At 37.7% G+C, this 25,301-nt stretch overlaps 1 protein-coding gene across 6 annotated transcripts in view; it reads right to left on the bottom strand.

The window, feature by feature from the left end:
• The window catches only part of LGSN (lengsin, lens protein with glutamine synthetase domain), an 85,249-nt gene that overhangs the window by 40,020 nt on the left and 19,928 nt on the right, over positions 1-25,301 (bottom strand). The window contains exon 6 of one of the 6 annotated variants that reach the window (XR_014898219.1): positions 17,188-17,418. The exons of the other annotated variants lie outside the window; for them this stretch is intronic. The gene's annotated coding sequence lies outside the window, so the exon portion shown is untranslated. Of the gene's footprint in view, positions 1-17,187; positions 17,419-25,301 lie in introns of those variants that run through there. 6 annotated transcript variants of the gene reach the window in all.

Here is a 25,301-nt window from a genome sequence, read left to right as displayed (position 1 = left end):
CTCCAGGGAACGCTCCCATCCGCTTGTCTAAACATAGCCAAAGCATATGCACATTTCTTTCTCTATCAGATCATGGGTTTTATCTGATGAGTTCGTCACTCTTCTCCGGTGTTCCTCTTCTGTTAGTTCATGTTCCTTTTGTGCAGGACTGGGACATTCAGGGCTAATATTTATTCACTTTGTGAAGACTTCATGGCAATCTCTGCACCTCTTCATTTTCATGCTGTTTCAGTGTCAGTCTTCACYGCCAGGACTTTCAGAGCCATGAGCTGGAGTTCACTGTATTTTTCCTATGGTAAATGCACAGCATCATCTCAGAATCCACTCAGCTTCAGACTGTCACTGTATCGCCTTGCACCAAAGACTGGAAATAAAATACAAARTATACAATGTCCTTTCTCTTATGCCTTCAGACTCCAGCTCGCTGTATAGCTCAGTGAACTCCTAGATCCACATTCAAATAACAGCCACTCAGTTCCCCGGTAATGAACCCTGGACTCAACAGTCACCGAAAGCCAGAAGAAAATTTTAATCTGAGGTTGAGATCCAGAGATCAAGGATACCACAGCTGGACAGAGCCCACTTCCAGAGAACTTCTTACCATGTAGGTGGAGGAATAGAGAGAATGGTATTAAATTCAACTCCTTTCATTATTTTATCAAACTAATCATGAATTCCCTAATATGATGGGTGATTTGCATTCATGGCTGAAGTGCCACATATTTCAGGTCTGACTCATCACTGTTTAAGTTCTGAATTGTTCTGTCTGGCTTTGTTTTCAGTTTTGCTGCTAGTCTTTGCTTATCCACATTAATAGCTTTGTTCTGGCCTCATGTCTCCCTCCCCAATATCCTCCCAGCATCCACGTGCACAAGCTAATGCTTGCAGTCTGAGTCAGGGTGGAAGACTGCCTGCCTCGTCCACAACAGTGGAATACTCTCTCCTCTGAAAAAGCCAGTCACAGCTTTATCATTTCTTGCTGCTGAACTGTGTTATAGTTGATCCAAAAAAGCCTTGGAAGGTGCTTGAGAACTGGAGTTGCTGGCAAGGCGAATAAGTGGCAGTCACTCCCTGCCCCCACCAAGAATTCACATTCTGCAAAGGGGATTTTCCTCTTGTTTAAGGCTGAAAACATTCCTGAGAGGAACAGTTTGTCCTCAAGTTGGCATAATGTTGCACTAAACATTTGCCACTTACTGTTCTGCAAGCTGTTAAGCTTCCCGTGAAAGCAGTAAGATACCGTAGAATCACTCTTTTGTAAACGGAGACCTACATCGTTTTATTAAAGTACTGTGGCAATACTTATCTGGGAACAATATAAGGGGAAGTTGCATCAGTATGYGAGCTGCAAATGGGGCAAGGGGAACTATTATCCCAAATTAATGCAGAAAAAYAAATTATATTCAACCTGGATGCCTTTGAAGAGGAATAACATTCTAAATAAAAAAAAATACAGCTCTCTAATGCTAAGCATAGGATATAAGATAAACAGAGAATTGGAGGAAGGGGTAATGTGGGAGTGGTCAGGACATGCGAAACAATGGGAAGTGAAGAGGAGAAGAAAAATGATGAAAAAGCTTTCAGTGAGCTCCAGGAAGAGACAGAAATAAAGGAGAAATGTGCTCAAGAAGATTCTGGACAACTGTTTCAAGTGAGCAAAATGTTCCTTCTTTTCTCACTGTATAGGGACACTAGAGCACCACTGGGCAGCAAAGACCCCATGCTTGGCTACGGTCATTAGTATTTACTTTTTTGCAGGATTGTAGAGCTTATTTTCAGTCTTGAATCATAATCCTATTTGCTGTATGTATTACATGCCCCTATAGCTACCAATCTAATTACCACACAAGAGTTAACAGGTACGCACAGATGAACATCATTCAGAGAAATCGGGTGGTCCTTTTCAGTCTAACCTCACCATAAAATGAGAAAGCATCATGAAACACTGTTGTTCAGTATGACAGGCATTGGCTAAAGAACTTCTGTAGCCAACACAGTTTTTTCTGAATTACTACTTTTTTGAGCAGATATCAAGAAATGTAGCAGATCAAGAGTCCCCTACTTGTCCGTCTCTCTGTCTGGATAAAGGAAGCAGGCTGAACYTGCTCAAGAGGTGGCAAGCAAGCAACTTTCTGGAATAAACTAGTTAAAACATTACAGTTACAGTTATRTTATACTTTACAGAAAATTAAACACGTCCAGAACTTTTCTTTGACATTGAAACCAGCTAGACCAGAACGGCCTGTGCCTGTGCTACTGAACACTCTTTCTCCCCAAAGCATCGTAGCTACTTCCAAAGTGCCTAGCAGAAATAATCTCTATCCTATACTACTTCCCAAGTTGTGCCCAAGAACCTCGGGGGGCAGACTGAGCTTATCCAGCCCAACCAGAGACTGTGTAAATGATCTAGCAGTAGAGATGACTGAGTTCATTACTCTGGAAGATTTAGCATCGAACCCACCACCTGTGGTACTAACCTCATGGAAGTCCTGAACAAGAATTGACAAAGGTGAAATAGTGCTTCCAGGAACTTTCTGCAAATGCATATGCAAGTCCATACGTATCAGAAGAAGAAAACAGATTGATATTCTGGAAAATAAGCTCCTAGAAAGGAGTTACTGTTCAGCAAAATGCTGCCTGGAAGGACAAACTCAGGACTGTAACCACTGAAACTATTTTCTTTTGTTTGTTCCTACTGTAAGGCAATGGTATATGAAGTATCTTGGGGGGGGGAGAGGAAAGAGGGAAGAGCAGAGGGAGAGAGTCATGGGACAGGGACAGGGACAAGGGCATCCCTATTTACAAACAGACAAGATTGCACTGAAAATACCTGAGTCGTACAAGCAATTTGCCTTCCTAGTGCAAACAATCTAGCTAGATCACAAATATTGGCTAAGCGCTCAGGTGAAAGGGGGTGGCAAGTCATTATTTCTGGGAAAAGGCTCTGAAACAAAGAGGGCCCAAGGCTGTGACAACCTACAGACCTCTGCAAACCAAAAGCAGATGCCGGTGAGTCACGTAATACACACAGAAACCAGCACAATTTGAGAAGCCTCTTCTTGACCAAGTCCAATAAAATTTCTTTTTGTTAATTTGCAATTAACTCAGGATTACATTGACATAATTGGGAGAATCTGACTAGTAGTTTTCCCATAAATATATTTTTTAAATCTTATCTAAAAATAAATACATTGTCATTTTTTAGAACAACATAAATCAGCATTACTTTGTCAGTAAAAGAATTAACGCTGATTTTCACCCAGTAAAGGAGCCAGACCTTAGTTTATTAGTAGCTGTTGTGCATCTGGGCTGAGAAAGTAATCAGTCCCCTTAAATCCAGCCCCAAGTGAGCTGCCCTGTAAGTTAGTGGAGAAAGTATGAGAAATTTTTTAAACACTTGTGCCACACTTGTCTTCTTACGCAACTGAGGACTTGCATCAAACGATACCCTGAGTCAGAGACCGCCGTTAAATTACGACTAGGTTTGTGTTGCTACCGGACCGATCCGAGTTCAGTCCTCCCCCTTCGCTGGCCAGCATTCTTTCTCYTTTTCGGCTAAACCCACCAATTCCAGTTCTAATCTCCCGGATTGCAGGATAAATCCAAAACAACTTGTTCTATGTCAAGGGAGTTATTCTGGATTTACAATGGTGTGACAGCCGAGTTTGGCCTGCTACGCAGAAAGTGCCGTGAACAAGAACATTCCCAGCTGTATGAAAAAGGTGTTGCTAGGCAGCAAAAGTAACTATGGTTACCTGCATCTGAGGCGAACCGCAGATCCCTGTGATTAGTCATTCATCTGGAAAACACTTTTTAATGAATGTATCACAATATAACACTGTCTCTGTATAAATATTATTGTTGCAATGACAAGAAGGYGCAGTTAAATGGCTTTTCCTTTCCCAGGACCTGCTCGCTCAGCTGCAGCTTCTGCAAGCTCTAGGTTGCTCACTTTCAAACATTTTGGCCTGCAACACTAGTGACACAACTGTAACTTTGGCCAGGGGTCAAGTGCTTTTAAAGTTTTCATTAGAGAAACGTCTTGAAGAAGATTTCAACACTACAGGAAAAGCCGTAGAGTTCCTTTACATAAAAATTGCCCTATGAGACTATTTCATCCCCAGAAAGACTGAAAATTAAGTAATGCGTTGGTCTCAGTCGGTGCCTATTATGTAACGTTGTTTGCAGATTAATATCTGAAGGTGCTGGCAATCACGCGCTCACACCAGTGCTCTCGCACTTGTCATCTTATGAGTCCTCACGGTGCTGGAGATTTCCAAGAGGCAGAGGAGGCTCAGGGAGAGCAGYGCCCGGGGGCCAGGATCCAGCCACAGCAGCGGGCGCAAGGAGCAGCCGGCACCTTCCCTCCAGCACCGGCACTTGCAGGGATGGGATCTTGTGGAATCSCCCCGTGCGATCGTAAGAAAACCCCAAATCCTCCAAAGCCTGGGCAGTCCCTGGCCCCTACACCCTGCAGCAAAATTCCKTCTCATTTCCAAAGCTGGCAATCTGTTTTCTGCCACTTCCTTCACCTACTGTTAAATAGTTGAGTCAGTAGAAATCAATCTCTAGTTAGCATAGTCATTCACAGGAGCATGTATTTGGCCTTGCGCGAGGGGTCTGTTCCAAGTGATTAGTTTAGTCATTCTTTATCGGGGCCTTTACATAAATCACTGATTCTTGGGTGTTCGGGGGATGCTAACTAGAACTTGAGTTTACAAGAGCCCTTGTTACTTAGCCAGAAGAAATTGGAAAAACATAATCAGGGAGCTCAGCTGGCGATTAAAAAGTAATCTCTCTTACCATCACTGATATCTTGGTTACTTTAAATATTAATGTAAAGCAATACGCAAATGAATTAATGACAACCCACATACTATACATAACCCATCTTACTTTGATTAAACTAGTGTACTTTGCTTACTACTGGAATGAGGCAGCCCCTACATCTTACTTTAATCTCCTTATTCAATCTCTTTATTAAAATCGTGCTTTTCAGCTGTGATCACTAAATCAAATAATACAYGATGTGAGCAAAAAGCTTATGAAAATCTGTACAAAATATTTTGATCAGTCTTATCCAAAAGATGAATTGGGCTTCAAACAATGAGCCTTTCTTTTTATGAAGCCTGTTAGGAAAATCCCACTGCAAATATTCTTAAGCTTAAATGGTAGCTACTGAGGCTACTATTTGCATGCTACTAACATTAGATTTTATTTACTGGGCATCAGAGAAAAAGAGGGGAGAACTATTGATTCAGCAGTGAATTTGTAATACTGACACAGACATAAACTAGCACCATTTTGATCTTGTGGTTAGGCTGCGRCAATGTCGCCTTCCTTGAACATGAGCTCCTTGATTTCATCGGTTTTACCCCATGAAGTTCAAATGCACATACACATACAGTTTCCTTGCAGATTCTCTCACGCATGATTGCACAGTCAGAAGAGGAAAAAAGCTTTATTTCAGAAAAAAGCTTTATTTCTCAGACAGAGATATGAACAAACAGAAATATGAAGAACAAAAGGAAGAAACAGAAAGGTTTAGGCCAAGCAATGAGTCTCTTGTTGGAAGTGATGCATCAAGGAAAGAGAAAAGTCTTGGACTGGATAATTAGGATTAATATTTATTATACTGAGGTGATAGCCATCTAGAAACAACCCAGAGAAAGAATGAAATAAGACGCACTATAAATAATGGATGCCTATTATCAGAACATCTTTGATTTAGAAGCTGGACTACAAATCTCATAATATTTTTTTTTCACATGACTGCCCAGACTTTCTGCTTTAGACTGGTTAGAAATGCTTTTGTCTTTCTCACAGCTTACCGCATTTCTGCTCCCAAACCCAGCCAAAACCAGAGGTACAGCAGACTGCAAAAATGAAGGAATAAATTAGTTGCTAAATAAAACAAGTAACTCCCTGAACACTGGAGCTAATAAAGCTTGMTTTCCTATGAATTTGTGCCTTGTAGTTGATTGACTTTGGCCAAATGTGAGCACTTGAAGTACCCCTTTTCACAAACTGTACTGTCTGAATGAAATCTTTTTATTCTAGGTTCCAGGTTTCTTTTTCATGCACATTCTAATAGAGTATAAATTCCCACTGCACGCTTTAATTAGTAGAGTTTCTTTCCTCTAACTGCTAATTCATTTGCATAAAAGTTGGAGATTAATTATTTTTGTGATCTCTACCATTTTGCCAAATATGGTAGAAATCAGACAGTACTTTTCAGCTATTAGAGGAGACTTTGGAGACCATCATATATGCAGAAATAAGCTCAGAAYATACAATAGCGTAAGTCTCATTTCTATTGGACACAAAAATCTAAAAACCATTTTGGATTTCAAGATTTGTTTGGCTCTGTCAGACTCAAGGTTGCTAAATTAACCTGAATCTCTGCTATAAGAAAATTCAGATCTGGATTTCAAATGCAAGGGATCTTGGATTTTAGGACCTGGAGTCACCCTTGGGACGCTACATAATTCCCATTTAAACCTGGCTCTGTGCCATTATCACTTGTGATGTTTTTGAAGCTAGAATCTTGGTTCAGGTCAACCTCTGATCATTTTTAATCTGCTCAAATGTAAACAATCTCTTAAGGGATGGAAAGCTACTTTCTGCCATTTTCTCTTTGTTATCAGTCTATAAGCTGAAGTGTCACAGTTGGTTCTGAATAGTCAGGTGCACCTCATAGCTTGCTAATGAAGTCAAATACAACCTAAGTTTTTTGTAAAATCCTAAAAATTAGGATTAATTTTAGAAATTTCTGCGGTAATAAAATTAGTTCTCTATAGAAAGGGGTGCTGAACTTTCCCAAATGGGAGAAAATATTTTGTACATAGTTTTTGCAAAACTCTGCATTATTTTTTGAATGCACTGAAGTTAGAGCACGCAGTTCATACAACACAAMCTAGTAAGAGTGCTTTTACATTTTAACCTGCATTAAATGGAGCGTATCTCACCATTACTGAGCTTGTGGCTGAACAAACAATAGATTTTCTCCAAGTGAATGCCTATGATTGTCTGTTAAATTATTAAGAAAAATCAAAACTATTTCACCACTTAATGTCCTTCAATTTAATAAGCCGATGTCTGTAATAAGCTGCATTTTTTTCTGTCTGTTTTCACAACATTTCCCCGATGGACTTAAATGAAATCCGTCAACATTACACACAGTTTGTGAAATAAGCCAGTTTTTGGAAAGAGTCGAACAGAGTCACAGTGGCTGAAATCCACCTCATCTATTTACAATCTGGATATTTGGGCTGAATGTGCCTAGACTTTCTRGCCTCTCATACTGCTGAGATTCCATCAGCTGCAACCAGTGTTACAGCTGCCAGGCTGGAATGGGACCCTCAGGCCCTTGTCTATACCCAGTTTGTCTAAATTTGGTGCCTTACAGCGTCCAGTCCGAGAGCACAGGGGCTCTCTGCCTCCCTTTTGAGAGAGTATTCCTGATTCTGGCTCCTGATCTGAGTTCTGCCTGTGCATTATCCATTTAAGAAGCAGGGGATAAAAAGCAGAAACAGTGTAGGGAGTAGACATTTCACCCAYTGACCCCTCTTCCTGGCTCCATGAATTCTGGAGTTTATTCTGCACAGTGGTCTAGCTTCATCCCCACTCCAGATATCCACCAGCCAGATGTTCCCCACACTCGGAGACATGGAAGATGTGGTTTCAACTTCTCTCAGATCAAGGCAGGCCAAGGCCTGCAATTTCCTGGGCAAGTGCTTTAATTTCCAGGCTGTTGAGAAAAGGGAGGTATATCTTCAAAGTGAAGTCAGTACTGTGAAGCCCCAAGGGGATGTACCCATCTGCTGTGAACCCCTGAGTATACTCCTTGTGCACACACCTCTGTTCTGGTTTCTGACGGTTTCGGGCTCTAGGCAGTTGCACACCAAAACTCCAGAATCTATAAATTCCACCTAAACTCCTGTCCTTAATACTTCTTGTTGACTGCATACCTCTTATGGCTTGCAGGTAGTCAAAAACAGACACTAGACAGAGGTACTAGATGGAGTTTAACCCATATATAACYCTTATTATATAAGATGAAGGCAATTGCCCCTCTTAAGCATCTCATAAGATTCTCCATATCAATCTTGGATATGTGACCTCGCTCTAGTGATCTCTGCAGTCTCTCCCTGGAACCAGTGTGCAGGTAACTTGCATGTGCCCACCAGGATGGGATGTTTTAACCATTTAACAAAGCCTACAGTTGGGGACTAGCCTATGTTCAGGGTCCATCTTGCAGAAAAAACTTTTCTAAATCTTTTGAAAGCTCTCCCTTTTCTGAAGCGTTCAAGAGCAATGTTGCCTCACGTAACGCAAGAAAAAATTCCAACTGATCAGATCCTCTGTGACAAGGCTACTACAGACGCAAACTAACTACCAACCAAAGATACTTATGTGGTAAAAACATGATCTGGTGTTTTTTTTTCATCCAGTGGAAAATACTCCTAACACAAATTAATCCTGAAATAGACAACAGGAAAAAAAATCTTGCCAAAAATTTGTCTGCTTTTTCCTGGATGCTTAACTTTGATTAGAGATTTGTGGCATGTTTTCTGGCCTTAGTTTGTGTAGGTTGCTGTCTGCAGCAATATGTATGGCATCTTGTAAGAGTGCTGTCTGATTTACTTAGCTCTGACTTGATCTTTCCTTTCTAGGTGCAATGCCAAACAACAGCAATAAATGAGTCAAATATACACCTCTGTGCTGATTTTTTTTCTAGTTCACTGTATTTAACTAACTTTCTGAAATTCTTTTTCTCTATGTAATCCTCTTGGAACTTCTAGAGTCACTAAAAATAATACTAATACAATATCACAGATACTATCTACCCCAAAGCAATCTGTTCCATTACTGATAACTGTACTACCTCAGACTGAATTGTTTTGTAATATCTCCAAGGTACGGAAAGTGTAAATGTAATTTAATTAGAAGAAGAATTTTTATAAGTTGAAAAATCAGATTAAAATATTGAGATAGATACCAGATCTTCCATACAATTCATTGAAATGCCAGTGAAAATTTATTCTTTGTAAATATGAATAGCATACAACAGAGACAAGTAAAACAACAGTTTTATATATGTAAATGTATATCTGATGTGCATTTATACATAGGAAATATACAAATATGCATAAAGAAAAAGAAGGTTAATAACAAGATGGCAGTTATGCCAATATAGCCATCTTAAATTAGAGGATAGGCCTACAGATATCACCTCAGACATGATATTGAGAAATATGGAGGGGGAACAATTGGGAGATTAAATTTATTTTAATCAAACTGTAAGATAATTATTATTTAATATCTTGCTTTAGTATGGCTTCTTATTTTCTGCTTGATGCATCTCTTAGGCTGTATTTCAGAACTGTTCTCAATGAAAATATGAAAACATGGATTAATTACCACCACTTAATTTTCTAATGTCCTCAGTGAGGCACATTTGTATTCCCCTATATTTGCACCACATCAAAACTAACATAACTCAGGCCACTAAGCACACAAAAGCAGAAAGGTAGCATTACGAAATCACCATGTTAGGCAATGGCAAATTTTCTTTTTGCTGGCTGAAGACCCTTGCCGTCCCAAGCTGCTTGTTCCTCTGAGTCTGTTGGAGGTCCCTGACCCCACAGCCCTGCTGTGGGAGGGCTCCTGGGAGCATCACCTGGTTTCCTTCAGGCAAAGGTGTCTGGGCTAGTAGCACACAGTCTTGTATCACCACCGTCACTAATTATTGAGTTGATTTTGCTGGAAACTAGATTAGAAGATGAATTCACAAGCCTTTTGCCAGCAGGGTCATAAACAACCRAGTGACCAGGCCATACATCTAGGACCATTAATAGCTTTAGCTGACATAGCTAGATTCAGAAAGGGATGTTGGCCCATAGTCTGTGTGAAGCCATTTACTCACAAGTTTTTTGCAAGTAAAAGAGTTGCACTAGAATGAGTTTTGAGTATCTTTCAGAACAAAGAAAGAAAAGGAGAAAAAAGTAAAGAAAGTAAAGAAGTTTTTTTTTAAAAGCACGCTTTGCTAAACAGATCATCTCTCTTTAGCATTAGCCTTTGAAAAACTTTTAAATTATTAAGGTAAGTTAGACAAAGGGGCAAATGTGGTTATATTTTCGGGCTATGACAAATATCAAGATCTTCCTTTGTGAGGGTGCAAAGCTGGGGTATCTCTTTTTAAGTCACCTGCACAAACACCCAACTCCAGGCAGTAAGATTYGGTGCACTGCAGAAATTCCAGGCTAAGAACATGGTTTACAGTGGAATAAAGCAGTCAGCACTGCTGATGCAGGATTTGATTAGCGAAAATAAACCACAAAACTAAGGAAAGATCAACAGCTCTGGAGGTGAAAGAAATTATTTGAGAGCAGCTTTCACCCTTCACCCAGACTTCAGAACTGTTCATAAATGCTTCTGCTATGAGCACAGCCACACCCTTGTTCAGCATATACCTAACACTTTACAGGCAACACTACTTGTTTCGATTCCAAAAGTTACTACGTCTGGGCTTCTGGAAACWTGCCTTTTTCCCAAAATGTTTCAACATGGTAGTATAAGTTGTGCAAAGAAAACAATTAAAGAGTCAAGAAAAAAATGTACACTTCAAGGTTAGCAAAAAATGCATTTTTGTCACTAATAGAATGCTTTTTTTTTTCCTTTTTTTAATCAGCAGAAAGCTGATATCCCACTGCAAATGTCTTTTTAAATTCCACTTACCAATTCGAGCTTCAAACAGGGCCAGCAATGTACTGTCAGCAAGCAGCGAGAGCAAGCTGCTGCCTAAGGGAAGGTGAGCCAGGAGCACAGGCAGGGCCCACTGAGGACAGCCAGAGCTGGGTGCTGGTGACAGGTCCATCAGCCGCCCCAGACAAGGCAAGTGATGAACCAGGTCAAGGCTGCACCCGGGGAGCCAAGCTAGGAGCAACAGGGGAGGGGGCCAGAGACAGGGCTGGAGGCCGGCTCTCCTGCAGCGCAGCTCAGGCAGGGACTGAAGGCCCCACGCTGAGCCGAAATGGGGCTCCTGTGCCCATGGGTCAAGACCAGTAAGGCCTATTGATGTCCTGAGGGCTCTGACACAGCACCAAAAAGCAGTTAAAGTGTTTATTATAAGTACTTCTTCATTAAAGCTTTCCTGTGAGAAGAACAAATTCAGTCCAATGGCTACTTCAGTACCATTGGTATCCAAAGCATTTTGTTCAAATCTGACAGCAAAAAGTTTTATATAATGTTGCATTTCTTTTATCTATCACCTAAAAACCTATTTAAGGGATATTAGAGGTCTTAAAACTAAACATATTCCATCACTGGACATTAATTCTTATCTTGACGTGTATTAAACAATTATTATTTAGTTCTTAAAGGTGTCTCAGTCAAGCTCTATGTTGCAGATGTTACATAAATGCAAAATAGAAAGCTAGTTTCTACCCTAGTATAAACTGGTTTCTGCTGACAGTAAGTTTAGCTCAAGGCATTACAATAAATATAATAAACAGCAGAAGATGGGAAAATGGGGAATTGGAAAGACAAAGGAAGTTAGAGTGTATAGAAACAAAAGGCAGCCAAATATATCTGCATGATTTTGTGTATGCTTGTTTGAATTTGTGAATTAGAAATAACATCAAATTATCAGAAATCCCCTATGGCTGTTTATCTCCAATAATATTTTTGGATTAGTATCCCAGCTCAGTGTAAACACAACGCACTTAATTATTGTCTTATTTCTTTGTCATCAAATATTTTCTAGTAATCAGAATTCTTTGCACTGAATTTAAAATAAAATGTTCTTTATTACCCTAGGATCTGGCCTAGCTTCACCCACAGTCCCCTTTGTTTACCAGCTGAAGCAGTGTCTTGGAAACGGATATGGGTCTGTTATTTCTGAAGACAAGTAGTCAAGGAATGTGAGATGTACAGCAGATATTCTGCTGTACTGAAATGAACAAGAAACTAGCACTCTTAAATTGTGCAGATCTGTGAATTGAGGGGGATGAAATATATATTCGWTATATACCTGTAGAGAAGCCTTTTATTAAATATAAACATTACCGTGTCTACCTTATGTATCTGGCCATGACAGATGAGTTTCTGAACCTTCTGCTAGATATTTTGATTTTTTAAATAAYGTATGGAAAGCAGTAGGAATATAGATAATGGAATCTCTCCCAAAATGTATATGTTGAATGGAAAGACTTGTTAAGTCAGCTAATAGGAACCTCTAAGCAGAGGAGTTGTGCTCTGTTTTGTCTTGCAGATAAGCTCCCCCATCCTCGAAGATTCAAAACTCAGACTTCTCTGTAGAGTGCTTGTTCCCACAGTCATGTTTTAAAGACTTCATCARTAAGCAGGGCTCAGTATGCTTATTTAAAGCACAAATGGAAGCTGAGGACACAGAGCTGTCATTTAAATTTTATGCATGAATATCAGTTTGACGTCATATCTCCTTTGGAAAGGTGGGTATGTAGTTTCAGCACTCTCCATTGCTTTAGGAAATTTAAGTCCATATGACTTAGGACTGTATCTTAAGCACAAGATAAGATACTAATTGGATGAAGATGGTACCTATGATACTCAGATGTCAACAGTGAACATAGAAACACTTCAAAATCCAGGTAACTGTTCTCCCAGTGCATGCCCTAAAATACTGCTTCACAGGGTCAAGATTTCTTGACCCTCTCTACTCTGTCTTTGTAGTCCTGTGAAATAGTGTGCTTTCCTTCTCCAAATGCTTTATTTCCACAAAAGGTATGAGGAGGATGACTGGTCACTAAACCAGTATCCACACTTGACTGACAGCAGGCTGCAGCAGGATAGGTAGAAGTTAGCCTTTCTTGTGATTTGAACATCTATCTTTCTGAACAGTATCATTTCTATAAAAATTTATAGGATAATATTAATAATAATAATAAATACTTGGAAATCAGAAATAATTTCAGCTATTTTGGTCTTGTGTACTCTTAGGCGAAGACCTTATTCCCACACATTGTCCATGGAGTAAGTGGGCTAGATATAGCCATACTACCTGTTACTGACTGAAGGGCAGCCAGCAAGGAGAGCTTACTGAACTTTTTTCTATAGGAGGAGAAAAATCTCTTTTAAAAGCAAGGCTTTTTTGTTGTTGGACTCTAAACACCTTAGAGTCTGTTACTGTTATTTTTGGAAGGAGTAGGATCAAGAATGGCTTAAACACTGATGTTGGACATCGGTCCCAAAAATAAATGTAAGCAGGTCAAAGAATAGCACAAGAATCCAGGCCAGCAGCATCATGGATGCCAGATGACATTAAAGAAACTAGGAATCCCTGAAGTCAATTTGTATCTTCTGTAAATACCAGTAGCMAGGACAAGAGGCAAAAATTACTCAGTTTTAAATCTAAATTACAGAGGCTAGTGAACTGAATTRCTGCTTGGGCTTTTAATTGGGTTAGAAAGCATTCTTCTGCATAAACTTTGAGTATTCAGTATGCTTTTCAGAGGAAAAAAATATTTGTGACTGTTTATAGGTATTCAGAATTGTTCCTTGATACTAATCAAGCATTTCTTTCTGTTCTGCCCTTGAGTACAGGCTGCGGAAGGCAGCCTGGCAAGCTGTACCAGATAAGAGGCAAACAAGACTCTCTATGGGGCATAGCTAGGGATTTAAGCCTTTCTTAAATGAACATGGCCCATCTCAAGGGAAGAACATATCTAGGCTGAGTTCTTTTACACCCAACTAATCTTTTCAGAAACTTCACTGAAAGTCAAGACATTGAACAGTATTATACATTGGCCYGAATTTTCACAAAGGAATAACCCTTCTTATAATTGTGGTACAAATAATAATAAGACAGGTAGTTGCAAGATACAATAATTACTCCCAATAGGAGGATCATTTGGTATTCTAAATGTAGGATTCTAAGAGGGAGCTCAGGAATCTGCATTTGATATACCATGCAACACTGAGCACATTATGCTGTTTCCTGGTGATTTTTACCCTCTTTTCCTTTTCAGGAAGTGCCATAGGTGCACCAAGTTCTTAATAATATAGGTTCTTCAGTCTTTCATAAGGCTGTATGGTTCTTCGCACAAAAGACTACTGGTTGATAAAATGAATAGCTGTGAATTCTGAAAGTTTAATTGCTTTTACTATGAATTTTGATTCAATCGAAGTTTTACTGAAAGCATAAGATTTAGTTGTCTTTATTCACTATGCCCTTCATAAGTAMGATTGTCTTCTAACCAAGTAGCTGAAAAACAGTACTTTGTGAGTTTAATCTCTACATACTTTCATCTAAACTGATATGAAAAAGAAGATTCTCCACATGGCTAGGACTGTTGAGGGAATAAGGAATGGGCAGAATTTGGAATTGCACCAAATACTGGTTGAATAGCAAACTGGTAAGAAATTCCAACAGTAATTTTCTGGTTGCCAAACACAGCGAGTAGAAAAATGTCAGATCCACAGTCAAGGAAGCACTTCARCTTACAAATTATTTATCACTATTATTTGTGAAATATCTGTGAAAGTGAAATATGTTTGAAGAAATTAATCTTAGTCTGGTAATAAAAATGGACTAGATTTGTCACATAGCTTTTCTAACAAGGATCTTATTCTGCAGGTCCTTATCTGTGGAAAAAGCTAATGAATGTGCCTCATGAATTTATATTTCATAATTCTAATCTTAACACTCAGTGTGGACTTGAGGTCAACAATTCTATTTTATTCTTATAATGAATTCCAATCTTGCATAACAAGACTTTGATTCATATATGTACAACAAATACATCCAAGATTAGGTATGTTACTAAAGTTCAAGAGGCAAAACACAACTATAATGAGGCTCCAGGGGTTCAAGAGAGTTAATGAAAAATAAAATACCTAGACTTGTTTATGTTTTTTTTATGTTGGATGGTAGATTAAGAAGCTGTGCAGTTTTATAACATTTTTCTAATCAGATGTGTTTTCTTCTAYAGGTCATATTGAATTTCATCCTCTTGACACCTCATTTTTAATTTATATATATTTTAGTGGGCTGCACCTTTGGGAACATTCCCATTACAGACATTTTAAAATAGTTTATGCCTCTAATATGTCATTCCTTATGAATTAATCACCAACTCTATTTCCCCATTCAAACCTTCTCTGGATTTGATAAATCTTTTTCACCAAGACATAAACATTTCTACTAATAACCAGCTGACATTTTATAGACACCACGAGCCAAACTCTGAAGTCTTTTCCTACACAAAGAAAATTCTGTCTCAATAATAACTTCAAAAATGGATCATAATAAATTTGGTATGTTGCATAGAAAATAAGTTGGAAGTAAGCTTCCAATTAAGAATGGCTATAAGGCAATACAATTGTGCAGAGAAATACAGGAAAGTTTGGCAGGAATTGTAGCTACCTCTCTGATTAAATGCAAACACTCCTTGACTTATCCAGTTCTACACATTGATGGTGAGACACATTTGACTCCTGTCTCCTGCAGGGAAGATTGTATGCATTTTTGCATTTTTCCTATGACACACAATTAAATTGTAGTACTCATTGTCACAGAATGTTGCCAATGCCAAAATTAAAAATGGGTTCTAAAAACAATTAGACAAAATTCATGGAAGAATTCACAGAAGACCTCTGTTCTGGAAGTCCCTAAACCTCAGATTGCTGAAAGTTRTAAGAGTATAACCAGGGAAAGAACCATTCTACACTTGCTCTGTGTTACCGTCTTTCCCAAACCACCTGCTACTAACCATTCTCAGAGACAAGACTAGTGTGCTAGGTGGATGTTTGTTCTGATCTARTAAAACTGTTCTTGTGCTTTTACACAAGACTCCAACTAGACTTCTGTTGGAATTATGATGTTCACTGCTGTTTTAAAGTAAGCATATTTTAAAACAGAAGTCATAATTGGACATCCAGGAATTGGATGATTGAAAACTAGTAATAGARTTACTTGCTTGATGCCATCCCAAGTCTGGTAATGACTAGAAGCTGTTATTATTTGACAGTTGTTTTATACTTATGTGATAGGATTGATGGGGTCAGTCCAATTGCCAGAGATGATTGCATCATGAAGCCATACTCTCAGTTAAAATTCCAAATAAAAAGGGACCTCGGCTCAGTATACTGCAGCCTTCTTCGCTAGCAAGGCAGATTGACGGGTACATCACAGTGCTTGCACTGACAGCCATTCATTCTGCTCACAATCATCAGATGTGCTTCTGTAAATATTTAGTAATATAAATGGAGAGTAATTTTCTGAAAATGAAYGAGACTATCCAGGTTTATTCTCTGCTCCTATTAGTTTTTAGGATTGGGGTCCTGCTCTARTTCTAAGTAGTCTGGGGCATGAAAATTTCAGAGCTCATTTCCTCTTCCAGAGTCTACAGAAGAACTTCTGTCTTCCAATAGCATGTGACAAGACATGTTAGTGTAGGGAGTATTAATTAAGCCASTGTCACTACTTCTAGAGGTGAGACTGAACTGGAGTTTTGCTTTATTGAGAGAAACGCTGCAGTTGAATTCATTTAATAAGTGTTTTGCTAATGCATAAGGAGGCATTGTTAAATGGTGAAGGGATGTTGAARGGGCAGGCAGAAAAAGCACAAAAGAGAAGCAGAAATCCTTTCACCTCTTTATTACTAAAGCTTAGGTCATATGATGCCCCCTAAATATAGTGGGTAATTTAGAAATTGTTGAAAAGTATTACAGGAAAAGGCCTAACAATACTACTGAAAGAGCTGAGGTTTCATACTGATAATAAACCATTTTCAGTTTCTTAAAGTTGTGTAGCTTTCTTTCACTTCTCTGCATGTTTTACAYGAGAGTATATTTCTTCCTTTACCACTATCAGGAATCATTTCTTTGTGTAATAYCTTGTTTTTTCATGAAGGCTGTTACAATGATGTTGCCTACAAGTGAAACAGATAATGGAACACATGGACCCTAAGGCATATACTGCTCTGTAGAAACAATCACAAGGGGCTAAGATAGCACAGATTATAACCAGATTCAGGCTAGCGATGGGATTTAAATATACACCAAGAAAAGTAGTAGACTGAATTCAAATGGTTAAACCAGTGAACAAGACAACAAACAAGACTGTTTTCTAATAATTTATTATGTTTTAGTTGCTAAACGCATCAGGAATAGACTATTGAAAGCTGCAAAATTCAAGATGGTTTGAGACAGGACTACATGCTTTCTGTCAGTTTGCTTTATTCAAATTACCTCAAAGTTTCATTGTAATTCAAGCACCAGATAATTGTAAATTTGCCCACAATGCTTAATCTTTATTTACTGCTGAAATGAGCCTATCAAATCTGAGGTTCAGATGAGTAGACTTCAGTRGGAGAATGGCAGGAATTACTTGCCTGCAGACATGGCACTGGGGACAGATTTCACAGTGATCAGCATCTGAAAGACATCAGAGGACAGGCTAATTCTCTGTAAATTACCAGTTTAGGAGGGCAAATTTTAACCTAATGATATTCAAATTCAACATGCCTGTTAAACAATCAGACAGAACATAAATTAATTCTCTTTAAATTACAGCTTTCTCACTACAAAAGCAAATAAATAAATAAATGAGAGAGAATAAAGTAATTTTCAATTCACTCTTTCAAAGCTAAATTCATCATTTGTAGTGCTTACACACTGATGGATTGCTTAAGTGTAGATTCACTCATATACCTCCTAAGGATACTGCACCAAATTAAAGAGGACTCTGACTGATGTAGCTGGAATCATGTAAGAGGTTTTCAGTTCAGCCAACTATTTCTGTCCTGTCCTGAAATAACTGCTCACTTAGCACAAAGTGGCAGAAAGAGCATATCTCCCAATTTCTTTTATCATTTTGCTTAATTCATTTCTGTATCTGTTTTTGGTTTTACCTATTACTTAGACTGGAAGTGCATCCACATAAGGAATTGACCAATTCTGTTAAGTAAATCTGGGGGAGGTTGTTACAAAATTGGAGAACACTTGTTTACACCCTATTTCTCTTCCCCTGTCTAAGGGTATACACACATCACTTTTTATCCTGCTCCTGCATTGAAACTTTTCCTTTGTTCCTGCAATGAGCTGTTTTTTCAGGGACTAGTATGTCAATCCTATTGTAACTTCCACACCTTCAGGGGCACATAACTAAACTATTTAATCTGTTTAATACCATTGAAGCGTTTCTGCTTCTTCCTTTGTTACAGTTTATTGTTTTCAGCACATGACATTTGCTTATTCAAACTCCAATAGTGTTTGTTTCTTTCCTAAGCAAAGACTAATCCAACTACCTTTCTGCCTTTTTTTTTTTTTTTTTAAGATAATCGACACTGAGATGTTTGCCACCATAGTCTACTGGCACCTCTCACATCTCATCAGAACTTATGAAACTGGAAATACCACACTGCCTCATCTTTAGTGCCAGAGCATGCTCTACCACTAGCTCAGGTAAGTAGTACTGTTAGCCTCTTCTGTGAGTAAATATGTGTTTGAACGTACATGGTTTAAGTTCTTACTGTTTTTAATTTCACAGGCACACAATGAGGCTCTGAGTTTTCTGCCAACAGGATCATCTTATGATCTGGACTTACACCCACTCTGCTTCCAAAGATGTAGTTAGGGACATGCCCTCCCTCTTCTATGAAGTTCAGTGCAGAATCCTACCACAAACACTATCTCATGCTGTTGTGGATTCAGTCCCAGTGTTACCAGTGTCTGAACATGATACACAGAGTATTTTCCAATCATAAATAAAAACTGACTAATTAAACCCATGGCCTCTCTTAAGCCATAACATATTGGCAGGGCACTTATATTTGTTGCRAAAAAGCATCCATTAAGAACTAGCCCCTGAAATGAATTCCCAAAATATACTAGGAGATAGGGGATTACATGGCTGTGTGGCAAYACCTAAATTTTCTAAATGTTACAGCTTCCCTTTTAAAACTGTAATCAGCATGTTTGGAATAACTGTATGTCAGAAAGTTATTTAACAGTATATGACCAATCCACAACATATAATCCCAAAGGGAACCAAAATACATCRGGAATCTAGAGTATGGGAACCTAAAGAAGAAAGGGTTCCTTCTCCATGAAGCTTTATCTCATTCATGATTTCTTTACAATAGCAACACTCCTCTTTCAGTGCAGTGAATGAGGTCTTGATGAAATAGCTGCTTTAAATGGCATGTTTTCCTTTCACGTTATTCTGAACTATGATGATAGCACTATATGGTTAAAACTACTCACGTAGTAGTTTGAAGAATGACTTCTTTCTTTGTTTTTCTTATTCCTCTGTGGGCTTGTGGCAAGCAGTTTTGAGGAGGGCTTTGGAAAATGACTATATGGCACAGACAGAAGATGTATTCTCCTCCTGGGAGAATCCCAGGAGAAAACTGCAGAGCTGATGTGTGACACATGCTGGTTATTAAACTCCATCTTGGGAGAAGTACCAGAAGTGCATTTGCTAGCCATGCCTCCTTTAATAAAGATGAACTAGATAGCCATGAAGCAATGCATTATTCTTCCCTCTTCATATCTCAGTTCCTCGCCCACTGAGGACAACTGCGTTATTACAGTTGTAATTAGCCCACAACATTTCTATGAGGTCACCATCTTCCAGTTAACAGTGTCTGCTCCATAGGTCATAAGTGTACATAATGATTTAAAAAAATATTTTTAAAAGATCAGAGAAGTAGTAGTTATGGAAAGAATATTCTCCTCAGAATTAAATGACAAATATATCATTATTTTTAACTCAATGTWGTACAGTCATTCCATCTGCCAAGCTGCCATTGTATCTATGCTCTTTGTAACATTTATTTTGTCAATGTTATTTTCATTCTCAGTGTAGAAGCAAACACATTTCACAGAAACTGAAATTCTGCTTTGTTTGAAAATTGATGTCCTTCAGTGTGGGTGATATGCTTTACATTGTCTGAAAAAGTGACTGAAAATATTTTTTCTCCCACTCCAATCTTTAAAACAGAAAATAAGTAAATGACTTCTACAATGAATTTAGACTACAGCAGCTATGGTACCTGATATCTCTACTTGAAAGAAAGTTAATTATTAAGATTATCTGGAAATTCCATTTCCCAAGAGCTTTCAAAATTGTTTTAACGCAGAGGGAAAATAAAAGCTATTGGGCATTTTTTTCAAAATGGAATTCTGTTGAAAGAACTCTTTAAGTTTCAAGAACTCAGGTTGTGAGACCACTAGAAGTAATCTAGCAATCTGCCACAGATTCATCATAATGTTAAACCAAAACATCATAAAAAACATATGCATCCAAGAAATATTTCAGCTACAGCAAACCTGGATATTCCAGCATCTTTTTATTTTAGTGAAAGTAGCTCTTATAATTGTGCAGAACAACCAAAACAAATGCTACCACTCTTCCCCTACAACAGTGCAGTCAACCTATTAGCAATATGAGTCCTACTTTGTCAYTTTTAAAGGAAATTGGCTAAAAATAAATAGAAAGTAAATACAACAGAAARCAAAGTTTTTTGGGATGATTATAGGGTTGATTTACAGCTCCTGCATTCAAAATGTATGTTTACTTCAATGAAAGGTTAGTTGCAAAAGACAAGTTCTCTGCTTTTGTGCCCTTAAAACTCCACTGAAGCAGAAATCTTGATATCTGAGTCTGCCAAATGGATGCAGTAAACTAGTATTTTATAAATGGTTCACTATGGCCCTGATTGTTGGGTTAAACCAGCTATAAGAGAAAGGAAGGAAATGATCAATAGGGCTAAGCCTGATCTCTCTGAGAAGTACATAAACCTAATATCATAGTGAATTGCAGGAAGGCGCTAGGTCTCACTCCTCCCCCCAACATTGTTTCTCTTCCTATTTTACTAAAGGCAGTGTGAAGAGCAAAAGCAGAGTTCATGCACCCATGCTGTGAAAGGTAATACAGATCTCACTCTCCTCCATCTGGAGAAATTCTGACTGAATTAATCATAGTATCTAGAAGGTTTTCTGTTGCTGCTCAATCTTGTCTTATTGCTGTTATGTTGGTTAGACCTTTAAAACCAGAATATATCGTATATCTAACATCAAGGGAGTTTCATTAAAATTTTGTATAAAATACACAYTGACTAGCTGGTTCCAAGTGTTTTAGTTATTTTGTATGAATTAAGTTTTATACTCTGGGGCAGTTTTATTTCTTATCYATGAGAAATGTTTGACTTGTGCCAGTCAACTGGGTTGGATTTCTCAATAGACTGGATTCTCTTCTAGCTTGCATCTTTTTGAAAGWGATTTAAATTTATGTTTGCAATTAAGAACAGAGTATAAAATGACATTTCTTTTGTTTCTTTTTATCATTGTCTTTGCAAAGATGGAAACTGCTACTCCCTATGACAGAAATAAGATATTAGGCTAATTAAGTGTTACTACTACTAGAAACAGAACACATGATCTAAAAAAATCTTAAATTTTTCTTCTCTTTTAGGGACAATTCACCAAGAACCCAACCCAACAACTATTGAAGTCAATAGAAATCTGCACTATTTTCACCTACTATTTGATCAGTTTAGGAAGGTGAACATGGACAATGTGTTCTAGAAACTGACAATTGTTCTAAAGAAACATTAAAAACTCCCCAAAATAGAGAAAGAACACAACCTCACTGAAACAAGAAATAAAAAAACACTAAAATCTGATTTCTCTCAAAAGATTTTACCTATAAAGTAGGCAATACAATTTGTTTGAGATACACCTGTACCAGAAAAAAATTCTTAGCATGGATGCAGCTATTCTGCATATCTACCAGTAAACTGATAAATTTACTATATACCAGCAAATCTTCCTTGGTATAGATACGACATCAGAAAGGACTATCCTTATCATATTTCTGAATTTCCTGGGGTTTAAGGTAATATCTGTTTTATGTAATCTTCCAAATCTATAAATAAACACCTCAAGAGCTAGAAAATTAATGGTTTTGAATACATTTTGAGGTTGTCCAGAAACTAAACAGAAGTCTGAATATACTTAACTTTGGGTGAGGTTCATCTTATTTAACTTTAGCTTTCTAAAAATTATACAGCAAGTCTAATCAAGTTAACCACTCAAGTCAAAGTCTTGCTCCCTACTCAGTGGGGAAAGATAAGCACCTCCAGTATGATATATGCCACCCTTTTAAAGTTGATTTCACAATCATATCTTCTGATAAGATTTTGAATTTAAACAGCCCAATTCTCTTGACCTTATTTATTCATCTCTATGCCTATGCTGTTCCCACTGTTGTGTTGATTCATTTGTGTGGCCAAGGGTGAACTAGACTGAGAAGCTGATCCAAGCCAGAAATAACCCAAAGAAAAAAAAGATAACTTCTTTTAACACAGTTATTTGTTTGATCTATTTTACCAGGTTCAGAGAGGGAATCAAATAAAATCTTGCTTCCCCTCCTCCCCATGATGTGTCTGCATTCTGGCATACTTGAGGGCAACTCAGGATACATGGACATTTCATGGATGGACCTTTTGCTGCCTCTGTAAAACTCCATCTCAAATGGCCACATTATAAAGCTTTACAGTGCTGCCCACACAGGCCCATTAGAGACCCGTGAGAGGTAACACTCAAAATCTATAAAAATTCCTAGTCCATTGTACACATTAAAGCTCCACACAGTTTATAGTGATGACCAGGCTGTTCCTGCATAATCTCCATAGAGTGAATGGGTGAGCTCTATATAGAGAGTTCTGAAATTTTTTCCCTTCCATGGCTGTCCTCAGCCACTTTGCTTCAGGACAGTTCAGACAAAAGAAGTAAAACCTGCAACCACATCATCTGATTTTTTGAGTGCTAAGCACAGAGACTGTAACAGTTGTCAGAGGGACCTCTGCTCTAGACATACAAACTGCTAAAAATACTACTTTATCTGAAGAATGAGGCCTCAGATTTCTCAGACATATGATATTAATGGATCCCTTTGACCTTAACTTCTCCATATCTCAACTTCGTACTGWTCAAATGAGGATAAAATATTCCATTATCACATGGGTATTGGGAAAATAAAGTAATGAATATTTGTGGTGATTTCAGACCCAAGTGATACATTTAATAGAAAAAAAAAACTGTAAAAAAGTTAATGATTCTGTATTCAGAGAAGAACAGTTGTGCAATGTCTGTCATCTGTAATGAACTAGGCAATATTTTAAGTATGTGATTCTGTATCATAATACATAGGCCGTCAGATGCCAAATTAAGACTGCACAAGCAACTTTCATTCTGGCATTTACAAACATTTCAGTACTTTCTCAATCTTACTTACATTTGTACTTATGTATACAGTCTTTAAAACAGTGAATTTTGCTGTGGGAGCACTTAAAAGTCTGTAGTTAATGGCAGATTCTACACTCTTTCAATGGAAAAGGACTGCCATGATTCTTCATATTTGTTATTCATTAGTACTGATTTGTAGTTTGCCTTTACTTAGCTGTTTTYTCACTGTATGCCTTGCTTTGCATGTTTATAACACTCATGAGATCTGAAGAGTCACTTCAGAGATACTGTCCCTTGTTGCTTTGCAACATGTGCCCTGATATGCAGTTGGGCTACCTGAACACAGAGGTCTGTTTCCAAACATCTCAATCTTTCAGTCACAGATCATAATGAAAAATGAATCACTGATACATTATTTGAGAAAGTATTCACTCCCAAATTTTTGCCTAAAGGTTATGAAATCTGATAAATGAAAATCAAAGCAGATGATATTTTAACATTTCCTGTCCTCCTCCTGCTCTAAAAGGCATTTTCACTGCCCAGTTTGTTTTAGCATCTCTCAGCTTCAAGTAAGGTTGGGAAATTCAGTCTGAGCTACATATCAATACATTTAATTCCCTTTTTAACTATTGTTAGCTAAAATCAGCWATATAAATATGTCTTTGATGTTAAATCTGGAGATATAAAGAGGTTAGCAGGTATCTATTTTCCACTTTATTTTGCCATTGTTAATATTTGCATGTGTGGCTCAGAATTAATAAAGGGAATAGATTTACTTGGCAAGAAATTATGGTGTTTACATTAGTATTTTCCAAGAAAACCCAGAGCTTCACATTTTAAATAAAATTTGAATAAAGTGGAAATTGTAGCATCCAATAGCTTASATTTGCTAGAAAGACAACATGACTATACATGCACTCCAATAACATGGTTAAAGCCACCATGTAAAAGCACAAAGAGTAATAGATACTGTGGCAAATTTTGCRCATCATCAGAAAGGAGACCAACTGTTTTGTTATTTGTATGCTATTCAAGTAGGCAGATTTCAAGAAACAGCCTTTAAAAAAAGAGCATAGCCAAAATGACCGAGTCCTGACACTGTGACAGCCAAGTAGGTCACCAAGAAAACTGCAACTCGAGTAATGCAGAACAGAAATAATCCTAAAGATGGAAACTAGACCAAAAAAACTCAGGAATGCAGCTGAAGTAATCACTAAATCCTAAGAAATAAACAGGTCATCCAAAACAATTTCTCTAAGAGAGGTTAGTATAAATCCAGATTGACAAAGATTAAAATAGCCACAAGAGAAATTCAACTAGTAAATCAATTTTAAAAAGTAAAACTCCTTCATTTCAGTGGTAAACTAGAGACAAACTAAACATATGTAAGAGAAAATCATGTAAAAATACAACTTTAATCTTTGGTGTAATATATCAAATTTAAGTTTGCAATACCACCCATATTTTCATAAGCTTAAAGATCTAAAATGCAAAGAGAACACAAAACTTGACATGAATCCTGAGATCATGATAATTGGGGTACCAGTATAATTTCTATGTTAGAAGCACGCCAAAACTCCAGAAAAATCCCATGTACAAAATGCTTTAAGAAATCATAACGATCACTCTAAGCACTGAAGTATAAGCAAGATCCAGAGTAAATTTATTTTATTCACTGGAGCTTTTACTAGATAAAATCGATTTTTTAAAAAAATTACAGTTGTTGTGCAAGTGCAAATTTATCTTTCATGGAGGTTCTACAAATTATGGGTATTAGGACAGTCCTAGAATACATACGTATGCAATTAATTTAATTAATTAGACTTAATGAGCTTCATGTTCATCTAATAAGAAAGAACAGCTCTTGAATAATAGGGCTAAACTTAACAAAAGTTAAACTTCAGTTAACTGTGCACTACTTTATGTTTCCCATGTTATATCATTAATAGTAATATGTTCTAAGGTTTCTTATGAAATACATAAAGTGCAATTTGCACTGCAGTGAGAAGAGAGTATTTGTTTAACACCTGAAGCAACACCTTGTCTCCTTCTAAATGCTCCATGAA

This window comes from Rhea americana, unplaced genomic scaffold (genome assembly GCF_003343005.1).
Source record: "Rhea americana isolate MKP2758 unplaced genomic scaffold, rheAme1 scaffold_94, whole genome shotgun sequence".
Lineage (NCBI taxonomy): Eukaryota > Metazoa > Chordata > Aves > Rheiformes > Rheidae > Rhea > Rhea americana.
The sequence above is the reverse complement of the archived record's forward strand: the minus strand, read 5'-3'. Positions and strand labels throughout refer to the sequence as shown.